Below are 10,444 nucleotides of genomic sequence, written 5' to 3'. Positions count from 1 at the left end.
CTTTGTTTTCTTATACAAACAGATTCGGCAACTGGTTAACTTATGGAATTTTATTTGTAGAGCATCATATGAGTTTCTGAAGCAGAACACTGATTTCTAAATGGATTGTAAGTTATTTCTTACCAAAGACATCATCACTTTAGTCAACTTTAATTTTCTTGCTCGCATGCCTTCCATTTAGTGAAATGTGAATCATTGATTGAGCAGGAGGTGCAAGCTTTATAGAGAAATAGGTGCAATCTTTCCAGCCTGTGCATTTGTCGAGTTCTCGGGCCATTTCACTGCCTAAATTTTCCACCCGTAATGGATCCTACCACGCCCTTGCTCGCTGAGAATTTGAGCACTATCACCAACAAAGAGGCCAAGCACCATGTGGTGATGCTCCCCTTCATGGCTCAGGGCCATATTATTCCCTTCCTACAGCTTACCAAGCTCTGTTTCTTGGAAGCCTCAGAGCACCTGGAACCCCATTTTGAGTGCCTCATTCGCCACATCACTCAAGAAGACGATGGGCACCTGCCGCTATGCATCATCAGCGACATGTTCTTGGGATGGACGCTGGACGTAGGGAACAGGTTGGTAATACCAAGAATCCAGTTCTGCACTTCTGGGGCTTACGGCACCTCCATCTATTACTCCCTCTGCACTCATCTACCTCACACGAAGACCGATGCCGAGGAGTTTGTTCTGCCCGACATGCCACATGTTACACTGGATCGATCTCAGCTCCCTCTATATTTAAAAATGGCCATAGGATCTGATCCCTCGATCTTGTTCATGAATCGCCAGATATCTCGCAACATGCATAGTTGGGGGTCAATCTGTAATATGTTCTAAGAGCTTGAGCATAGCAATCTCTGACACATGAGAAAATCCATTGGCAGGCTAGTTTGGGCGGTCGGACTGATCCTACCCTCTTCATTTCTTTCTTCCTCTACTTCAAATACAACTGTTGATTCATAATTTCTACTGCGGGGCAAGCAGGCTGATCCAAAATGGATCCTAGAAAACCCTCTAAGTCTTCAAAGTCTTCTAAAGATCAAAATTGTCAAAAAAGAAGAACTCTTAGAAATGGCAGATAACACTATCAAGAGGCAAAAACATGAAGAAAACAGTGAAATCGAGCCTATCGGAGGTCAAACCAACTTTGCACAGGAGTCATCGGATTTGGCCGATCAACGGTCCAGATCCGATCAGCATATCACAATCGGTAATGGAAGGCAGAGGATATCGGAGCTTATCATATAACAATAGTGATAATGATCAGCGGGGTCAACGAGGACTATCGATCAAGCGTGCAGATTGACGGCTAAGGTTAACCCACCATATCGCATTGGCAGATTACAAAGGAGCACTTACAAATGGCCCGGGGGTCTATGCGATGTGCGATTACAATCAATCGCATCGCAATATCGCATCGAGGCTACACAAAGGAGCCGGGCCGATATAAATATGGCTTGCAATAGCTAGACCCGATAGAGTTACAAATAATATTTGATATATTTTGAGATCCGGAAAATGACACTTTTCTATGTATTTCACATTTCCACCAAATAAATGAAAAACAAAGGAAATACGAGTAAAATGATGAAACCGAACCCGAAAGGGTTTATGAACGGATATGTATAACATTTCAAGTCCACCATAAATCCATTTTGTGATATTTTCAATGTTTTAATGTATTTTCCAAATACAAAGGGAAACCATGAAACAAGCGAGATTTCGGGCGAGCCGTAGGCAGTAAGTGGTTTTGACAGGGCTCCGCCCGATCCCATCCACTGGCTAACACGTGGCATGAGAAAACCGCCTTTTCAGGCGGGTAATCTCCATACGCCTTTGATGCCCGAAATGAATCTCAGCCGTTGGATCAAGATCACTCAGATCAACATTGGAGATGTAATAAGTGATATAAAGGCAGACCCAATACGAGTATAGGATGGAATTTATAATATTTCAAATCCGAAAAATAGCAGATTGGCGGATTTTCACAGTTTTATATTTCTCTGTGTAAATAGAGAATGACCATTTTTGGGATTTCAAAGGCATCAATGGTCCATTCCATTACAGAACAGGTGGCCATCATCCCTGAAGGCGTTTAGCAATGATTGCTAACGCTCAAAGGGGGATTCGAGGGGATAGAGGCCGGGAGCCAGAGAGCTCGAGAAGGGGAAATGAACAGACAATGTCGATTGGCTTTAAAGCCATAGAAGACAGAAGACGGAGACAAGCAGTGCTGAGATATAGAGCAAATAGAGACAGAGAGTCAGTGAGGAGAGTCTGTGTACTCAGAAAGACTTGGGGGATCCAAGTAAAGCCTTGTTGTTTTGTATCTATTGTGTGAGACTCAAATTGAGCTCACTTTTGTAAAACTCTGTTTTCAAAGACATAATAGAGAGGTCACCACTGAAGGCTAGGCCACGAGACGTAGCCCAGGAGTGTTGGGTGAAATCCTTGATTATCTTGTTGTGTTATGTGTGTCTATTATGTTCCTTTGACTGCTTCATTGTCTATGTTATTTGAAATCTTATCGATCCATTTCATTAAATTAATATAGGAAAATCCATGCACATGAATCTATAATACCTTAATAATTGTCTAAGATCTCATTATCAGATCAAGTGGTATCAGAGCTTTAGGTTTGCTAAGGTTAGACAAGCTTGTGCTAGATTGTTGAATGCTAACTAGGTCAAAGCTAAAAATAGGAGAAGGATAACTTGTTGAGGCTAATCCAGAAATTGGAAGAGTCTATCCTAGGAGGAAAATGGCAGAAGAAATTCCCTTGGAATCAGACTCTCAGTTCATGGATAGTTTCATGACCATGAGAGCCATGGTGGAAGAAATGTATCGGGAATTTAAGAAGGATAGAGGTGCAAGCACCTCAACACCCAAACAAGGCAAAGGAGTATAGGAACCTCTTCTATTTGCCCATTCAAAAGGCAAAGGGAAAGGGGAAGAGCCTCCTCCATCAACTCCTCCTTCTAGCCCTGAAAAGAAAAAGAAGAAAACATCTTTGATTAAATTAGATGTAAAATTTGATTTGCCAATATATGATGGAGAATTAAATGCAAAAAATCTAGATAACTGGATTAGACAGATTGATGTATATTGCAGGGTGCATAACATCGATTCAGAAAGGAGAAAGATTTAGCTAGCTAGCCTTCGCCTTGGAGGAACTGCCCTAGTGTGGTGGGAAGGCAAGACACAAGCTGATTTGAAGAAGCATGGTAAAATTATTTCTACCTGGAGTGAATTTGTTTCTGCCATTAAAAAACAATTCTATCCACTAGCTTATATGTAGCAAGCAATGATGAGTTGGCAAACTCTTCACCAATTAAAGGGGCAAAGTGTACAAAGCTATACCCAGGAATTTAGAAAAAGAGCTTTAATTCTAGGCATTTCTCTAGACTCACCTGAAACTTTGCTGAAGTATATAGGTGGTCTGCATAGTTATTTGAGGCACACCATTCTCATGTTTAACCCTACTAGCATAGATGAGGTATTAGTTCAGGCTACACATCTGGAGGCTAGAGGCAAGAATGTGAACCCAGAGATTGGGGGATCATCAAAACCCACTGCAAGCAAGAACAAGAAAAAGAAGAAGTAGAGATGGAAAGAGAGGAAGGAAAACGTTGTACAGAAATACAAACCTTCATGCACTCACTGCAAGAAGGATGGACATGATGATGAACACTACTGGTCTTTGCATCCAGAGCTGAAACCCAAGAAGTTTGGTGGTAAGAAGAAGAAGATTTATGCTACTATTCAGAAAGACTTGGGGTCAGACTCAGGTGATGAAACAACAGTCATGGCTACAGGTATAAAAGGTAAAAATTCTGAAGCATCTACTAGTAATTCTACACAATCTATTGATAATGAAGAAAATGAGAGGAAAATACATGAGCTTTTTCATATTAGAGTTATTTCCAAGCATCAAAAGATTGATACTTTATTTGATAGTGGTTCACAAGTAAACTTGATTTCTGAAAAAATTGTAAAGAAGTTGGGCTTACTAACAACACCTCACAAGAAGCCATATCCATTAGGTTGGGTATGTGATAAAGCAAAGCTACAAGTGACTAGACAATGTAAACTTAGGTTTGCTATTGGGTCAACTTTTGTAGATGAGGTTGAGTTAGATATAGTTCCCCTGGATATATGTGGGATTGTTTTAGGAAGTCCTTACTTGTATGATAGAAAAGCCATTTTCTATAGAGATGAAAATAAGCATCAACTCACAAAAGATGGAATAGAATATATTGTAAGAGCTCATCAGCTCAAAAATAACTACACTCCCATAAACTCAGGGCAGATGAAAAGAATTGTAAATTCATGCAAGCAATTTTTACTAATGGTTGTAAAGGAAAAGAACCATGATAAACCAATGTATTTGAAGGCTATGATGCTAAACAGAAAGCTGATTCAGAAAAAGTTGTTGCAGAATATGATATCCTATTTCAAGAACCTAAAGGTCTGCCACACAAAAAGGAAATTGTACATGATATTCATTTGCAGCAAGATGCTCCATTGCCTAACGTCAGAATGTACAAGTTATCCGCTTTAGAGAATGCAGAGATCAAGAAGCAGGTACAAGAGCTACTCGAGAAAGGGCTCATAAGGCCAAGCACATCACCATGTGGATCTCCAATTGTGTTGGTGAGAAAGAAAGATGGTTCATGGAGGATGTGCTTTGGTTATAGAGCACTGAATAAAATAACGATCAATAATCGTTATCCTCTTCCTTGCATTGATGATCTATTAGATCAGCTGAAAGAAGCAGTTTACTTTTCCAAGTTGGACTTACGTAGTGGCTATCATCAGGTCAAAGTAGCAGAACAAGATGCATGGAAGACTGCTTTCAAAACAAAGCAAGGGTTGTATGAATGTCTAGTTATGCCTTGTGGCTTAACTAATGCTTCTGCCACTTTCATGAGAGTTATGAATGATGTACTCCGACCTTTTATTGATGATTTTGTAATTGTATATTTAGATGACATTCTTGTTTTCAGTAAAACATGGGAAGAACATTTAAAGCATGTAAAGCAGACTTTAGATGTTTCGAAAAAAGAAAATCTCTATGTGAAATTGTCAAAATGTGAATTCGACAAAACATCTTTAAATTATTTGGGTCATATTGTAGGGGGTGGTGAATTGAAGATAGATCCCTCTAAGGTTGAATTCATTGTGAACTGGCCTAAACCCAAATCTTCTACAGAAGTTAGGAGCTTCCTAGGAGCAGCACAATATTGGAGAAAGTTTATTGCTAACTTTTCCTTTATTATAGCTCCCTTACATGTTTTGACAGGATTGAACAAGGTGTTTCAGTGGGGAGGCAAACATCAAAAATCCTTCAACACCTTGAAAGAAAAAATTAGTACAGCACCAGTGCTAGCATTGCCAGATCTTCAAAGACCATTTGAGATTGAAACAGATGCCAGTGACTATGCCATGAGAGCAGTGTTGATGCAACACGGTAAACCCATATTTATCATTCTGAGACATTTAATTCTACAGTAGTTAATTCTCCCACATATGATAAAGAATTGTATGCATTAGTACAGAGTGTGAAAAAGTGGAAACATTACTTAATGGGCAAAGAAACGATCATCCATACAAACCATCAACCACTTTAGTATTTGCACTCACAAACTAAATTGCAGCAATCAAGACACTATAGGTGGATGGGTTTTCTATAGCAGTTTCATCTAGTCCTTGGATATAAGAAGGGCATACACAATAAATTTGCAGATATGTTGTCTAAACCAATCATAAATGCATCTACTATACTTAAGCATAACTCAGTAATGCATGAAAGCTACATTGAACAATATGCTCAAGATATAGATTGTAAAGATGTATATGCAACTTTAAGTCATGGAAAACAAGTAGAAGAATTGGATTATTATGTTAAGGACCAACTCTTGTATCATTTGGGAAAGTTATGCATTCCTCAAACTGAAAGAGTTAATATAATCCGAGAAGCACATACTTCTCTAATATCAGGTCATTTTTGGGTAAGTAAAACAGGTGCACAGCTGCAAAGATTTTGTTATTGGTCAAGAATGCATGAAACAGTTTCTAGATATATTGAAGGGTGTACCATGTGTGCTAAAATCAAGCCCAGCAATAGAAAACTAGGCTTGTACACTCCACTTCCAGTTCCTTCTCATCCTTGAGAAAGTGTTTCCATGGACTTTGTTGGGGGATTGCCAAAATCTAGAAAAATTCATGATTATACCCAAGAATATTATAGATCTGATATGAAAATATGAGATAATGCAAATAAACCCAGAAATAATATGAAATGATTCTTTATTGATCAAACCCTTAAGGTAGGGCAACACCATACATTCACTCCTTAAGGAAGGAGAACACTCCACAAGCCATATGCCTGTTCATACAATAATCCTTCACTATCTTCCAAGTGGAGTCTCTAGCCTCTATATAGGCCTCATACATACAATACCATGGGTCATTACCATGGTTCCCTCATACCATCAACTAATACCATGGGCCCATTACATTATTACTAACTAATTACATTATTACTAACTACTTGTGGTCCCTTACATGATGTGGGTTAACCACCTTATTTATTACTATGGCCCATCCCATTATTACATTATTACCTTGGGTACCTCCCTTGGTACCCCATATTATCCCCCCTAGGTATATAACAATTATTGTGGACAGGTTCACCAAAATGTGTATTTTAATACCTTGTAACAAGCAGATTACAGCTGAACAAATAGCAAAGTTTTTCTTTCAGCATGTATGGGTTCATTTTGGGTTACCCACTTCCATTGTATCTGATCGAGATTCCTGATTTGTTGGGAAGTTTTGGTCAAGTCTATGGGAATTGATGGACACCAGACTGAAGAAGAGCACAGCCTTTCATCCACAAATAGATGGCCAAATAGAGGTGGTCAACAGGACAGTGATCCAGTTGCTTAGGGGCTATTGCAGCAAGCATCCCAAGCTTTGGGATGAACATTTATGTTATGTGCAACATGCTTACAACCGTGCTAAACACTCTTCTACACAAAGATCTCCTTTTGAGACTTGTTTTGGTTTTACACCAAGGTCTCCCTTGGATTTTGTCTTTAGTAAAGACATAGCAGTTGATGGACATAGTGATGTGGACAAAGCAACCAAGTTCATTGAACAGATCCAAGAAATTCACCAGGCAATGCAAGAACAGCTGGAAAAGAGCCAGGCCAAGTACAAGGCAAGGCATGATAAGCATCGAATTGAGCATAGCTTCCAAGTTGGTGATCAAGTCTAGTTGTACATCAGCAAAGACAAAATGCAAGGTGAAGGTAAGAAGCTGAAGCCAATAAGGTATGGGCCTTTCAAGATACTTGAGAAAATTGGTGAGAATGCTTTTCGCCTTGATTTTCCAGCTTACATGCACATCTATTCAGTAGTTAATGCAGAGAACTTGAGACTGTTTGAACCTTCATTGATTGAAGATCCCGAAGAGAAAAGTCAGTTGCCTTCTATTGATGATCTGTTGCCTAAATATCTCAATGAGTTGCAAGAAGGCACAATTCTGGACAGGAAGGTGAGAACTACGCGCAGTGGGGATGTTGAGTACCTGAGAATTGGACTCAAAGGTTCAAAACCGAGCAGTGCAAGATGGATAGAGATTGGACAAGTGAGGAAGTTGTATCCTCACTTGATTGATGCTTAAAAACCAACTTTTGGTGGTCCAAAAGATTTTTTCAGTGGGAAGGCGTGATCCAAAATGGATCCTAGAAAACCCTCTAAATCTTCAAAGTCTTCTAAAGATCAAAACTGTGGCAAAAGAAGAACTCTTAGAAATGGCAGATAACACTATCGAGAGGTTAAAAAATGAAGAAAACAGTGAAATCGAGCCTATCGGAGGTCAAACCAACTTTGCATAGGAGTCGTCGAATCTGGCCGATCAACGGTCCAGATCCAATCGGCGGTGGTAGGCGGAGGATATTAGATCCTATCATATAATAATTGCAATAGCGATCAGCGGGGTCAATGAGGACCATTGATCAAGCGTGCAGATCGACAGCCCAGGTTAACCCGCCATATCGCATCGGCAGATTATAGAGGAGTGCTTACAAATGGCCCGGGGGTCTATGTGATGTGCAATTGCAATCAATCATATCGCAATATCACATCGGGGCTACACAAAGGAGTGGGGCCGATATAAATATGGCTTGCGATAGCCAGACCTGATCGAGTTATAAATAATATTTGATATATTTTGAGATCTAGAAAAGGACACTTTTTTGTGTATTTCACATTTCTGCCAAATAAATGAAAAACAAAGGAAATGCGAGTAAAGCAATGAAACTGGACCTGAAAGGGTTTATGAATGCATATGTATAACATTTCAAGTTCGCCATAAAGCCATTTTGCGAGATTTTCAATGTTTTAATGTATTTTCCAAATACAAAGGGAAACCACAAAACAAGCGGGATTTCGAGTGGGCCATAGGCAGTAAGTGGTTTTGACAGGGCTCCGCCCAATCCCATCCACTGGCCGACATGTGGCGTGAGAAAACTGCTTTTTCGGGTGGGTAATCTCCGTACACCTTCGATGCCCGAAATGAATCTCAGTCGTTGGATCAAGATCACTCAAATCAACGGTGGAGATGCGATAAGTGATATAAAGGCAGACCCGATAGGATTATAGGGTGGAATTTATAATATTTCAAATCCGATAAACGGTAGATTGACAGATTTTCATAGTTTTACATGTATTTCTCTTTGTAAATAGAGAATGACCATTTTTGGGATTTCAAAGGCATTGATGGTCCATTCTGTTACAGAACAAGTGGCCACCATCCCTAAAGGTGTTTAGCAATGATTGCTAACGCTCAGAGGGGGATCCAAGCGGAAAAAGGCTGAGAGCCAAAGAGCCCTAGAAGGGGAAATGAACAGACAGTGCTAATTGGCTTTAAAGCCACAGAAGACAGAAGACAGAGACAAGCAGTGCTGAGACAGAGAGAAAACAGAGATAAAGAGTCAATGAGGAGAGTCTGTGTACTCAGAAAGACTTGGGGGATCCAAGTAAAGCCTTGTTGTTTTGTATATGTTGTGTGAGACTCAAATTGAACTCACTTTTGTGAAACTCTTTTTTCAAAGACATAATAAAGAGGTCACCACTGAAGGCTGGACCAGGAGACGTAGCCCAGGAGTGTTGGGTGAACTCCTTGATTATCTTGTTGTGTTATGTATGTCTATTATGTTTCTTTGACTGCTTCATTATCTATGTTATTCACAATCTTATCGATCCATTTCACTAAGTAATATAGGCAAATCCATGCACATGAGTCTGTAATGCCTTAATAATTGTCTAAGATCTCATTATCAGATCATAGGCAGAGGCAGAATAGGAAAGGGCATCTTTACTATGGCTCAATTCCGAGGCGCCCTCCTCTGTGCTCTATGTTTCCTTTGGAACCCAAAATTCGATATCGTTGTCACACATGAAGGAGTTGGCTTTGGGGCTAGAGTCGAGTCAACAACCTTTCATTTGGGTCATCAGGCCACCGTTGGAGGTCCCATTTAATTCAGAGTTATTGGCTGAGTTTCTACCAGAGGGATTTGAAGAGCGAGTGAAGGAAAAGAAGCGAGGATTGCTTATCAAAAAGTGGGTGCCTCAGTTGCTGATCTTGTCACATCCTTCTACCAGAGGGTTCCTTAGTCATTGTGGCTAGAATTCAACACTGGAAAGCCTGAGCCAAGGGGTGCCTATGGATTTTTACATTGTTTGTATAATCTGTATGGATGTCACATATCTGGTCATGGTACATGAATCTTTTGTTGAATCATAGAGAGGAGTTTAAATTATTTATTGTTGTTGGTCACAGGTCAAAAAATTGCAAAGAGATAAAAGGTTAGATGTCATTGTAGACAAGAACCTCAAGCATAATTATAATCCAATGGAAGTTGAAGCTATAATCCAGGTTGCATTATTGTGTACACAAACCTCAACTGAGGAACGACCAAAGATGATAGAAGTTGTACGCATGTTGGAAGGAGAGGGCCTAGCAGAACGCTGGGAGGAATGGAAGCAACAAGAAGTGATTCATCGACGAGAATATGCACTGATGCCTAGAAGGTTTGAGTGGGCTGAGGATTCTACATATAACCAAGAAGCCATTGAGCTGTCTGAGGCAAGATGATGGTGATCTGTCAGCTGTAAGGAACACTTCTTATTTGAAGCAGATAATGCCTTTGTATCTAAATTTCTGAAAGTGACTCATTGAGAGCATAAGCTTGTCTCATTTTGTTCTTGTTGAGTGTTTTATCACTGTGACAAAACTCCTATGAAATGTAAGGTTACTATACTTCCATTTCCTTGACATGAATTTTTACCCTGGCTGATGTTCAAAATGTATTTTTGCTTACCTGGCATTTATTACTTACTAAGTAAACATATGTTACTCCAAAGTTACTTGGGT

At 39.7% G+C, this 10,444-nt stretch overlaps 1 pseudogene; it reads left to right on the top strand.

Moving 5' to 3' along the window:
* Positions 1–303: 303 nt before the first annotated feature.
* Positions 304–10,165, top strand: LOC149166684 (UDP-glycosyltransferase 92A1-like; annotated as a pseudogene).
* The last annotated feature ends 279 nt before the right edge of the window (positions 10,166–10,444 follow it).

Source organism: Pinus tabuliformis, chromosome 5_1, assembly GCF_031772625.1.
Source record: "Pinus tabuliformis cultivar Carrire ecotype Pingquan chromosome 5_1, CPIR1, whole genome shotgun sequence".
NCBI lineage: Eukaryota > Viridiplantae > Streptophyta > Pinopsida > Pinales > Pinaceae > Pinus > Pinus tabuliformis.
This window is presented reverse-complemented; position numbering and strand designations above follow the sequence as displayed.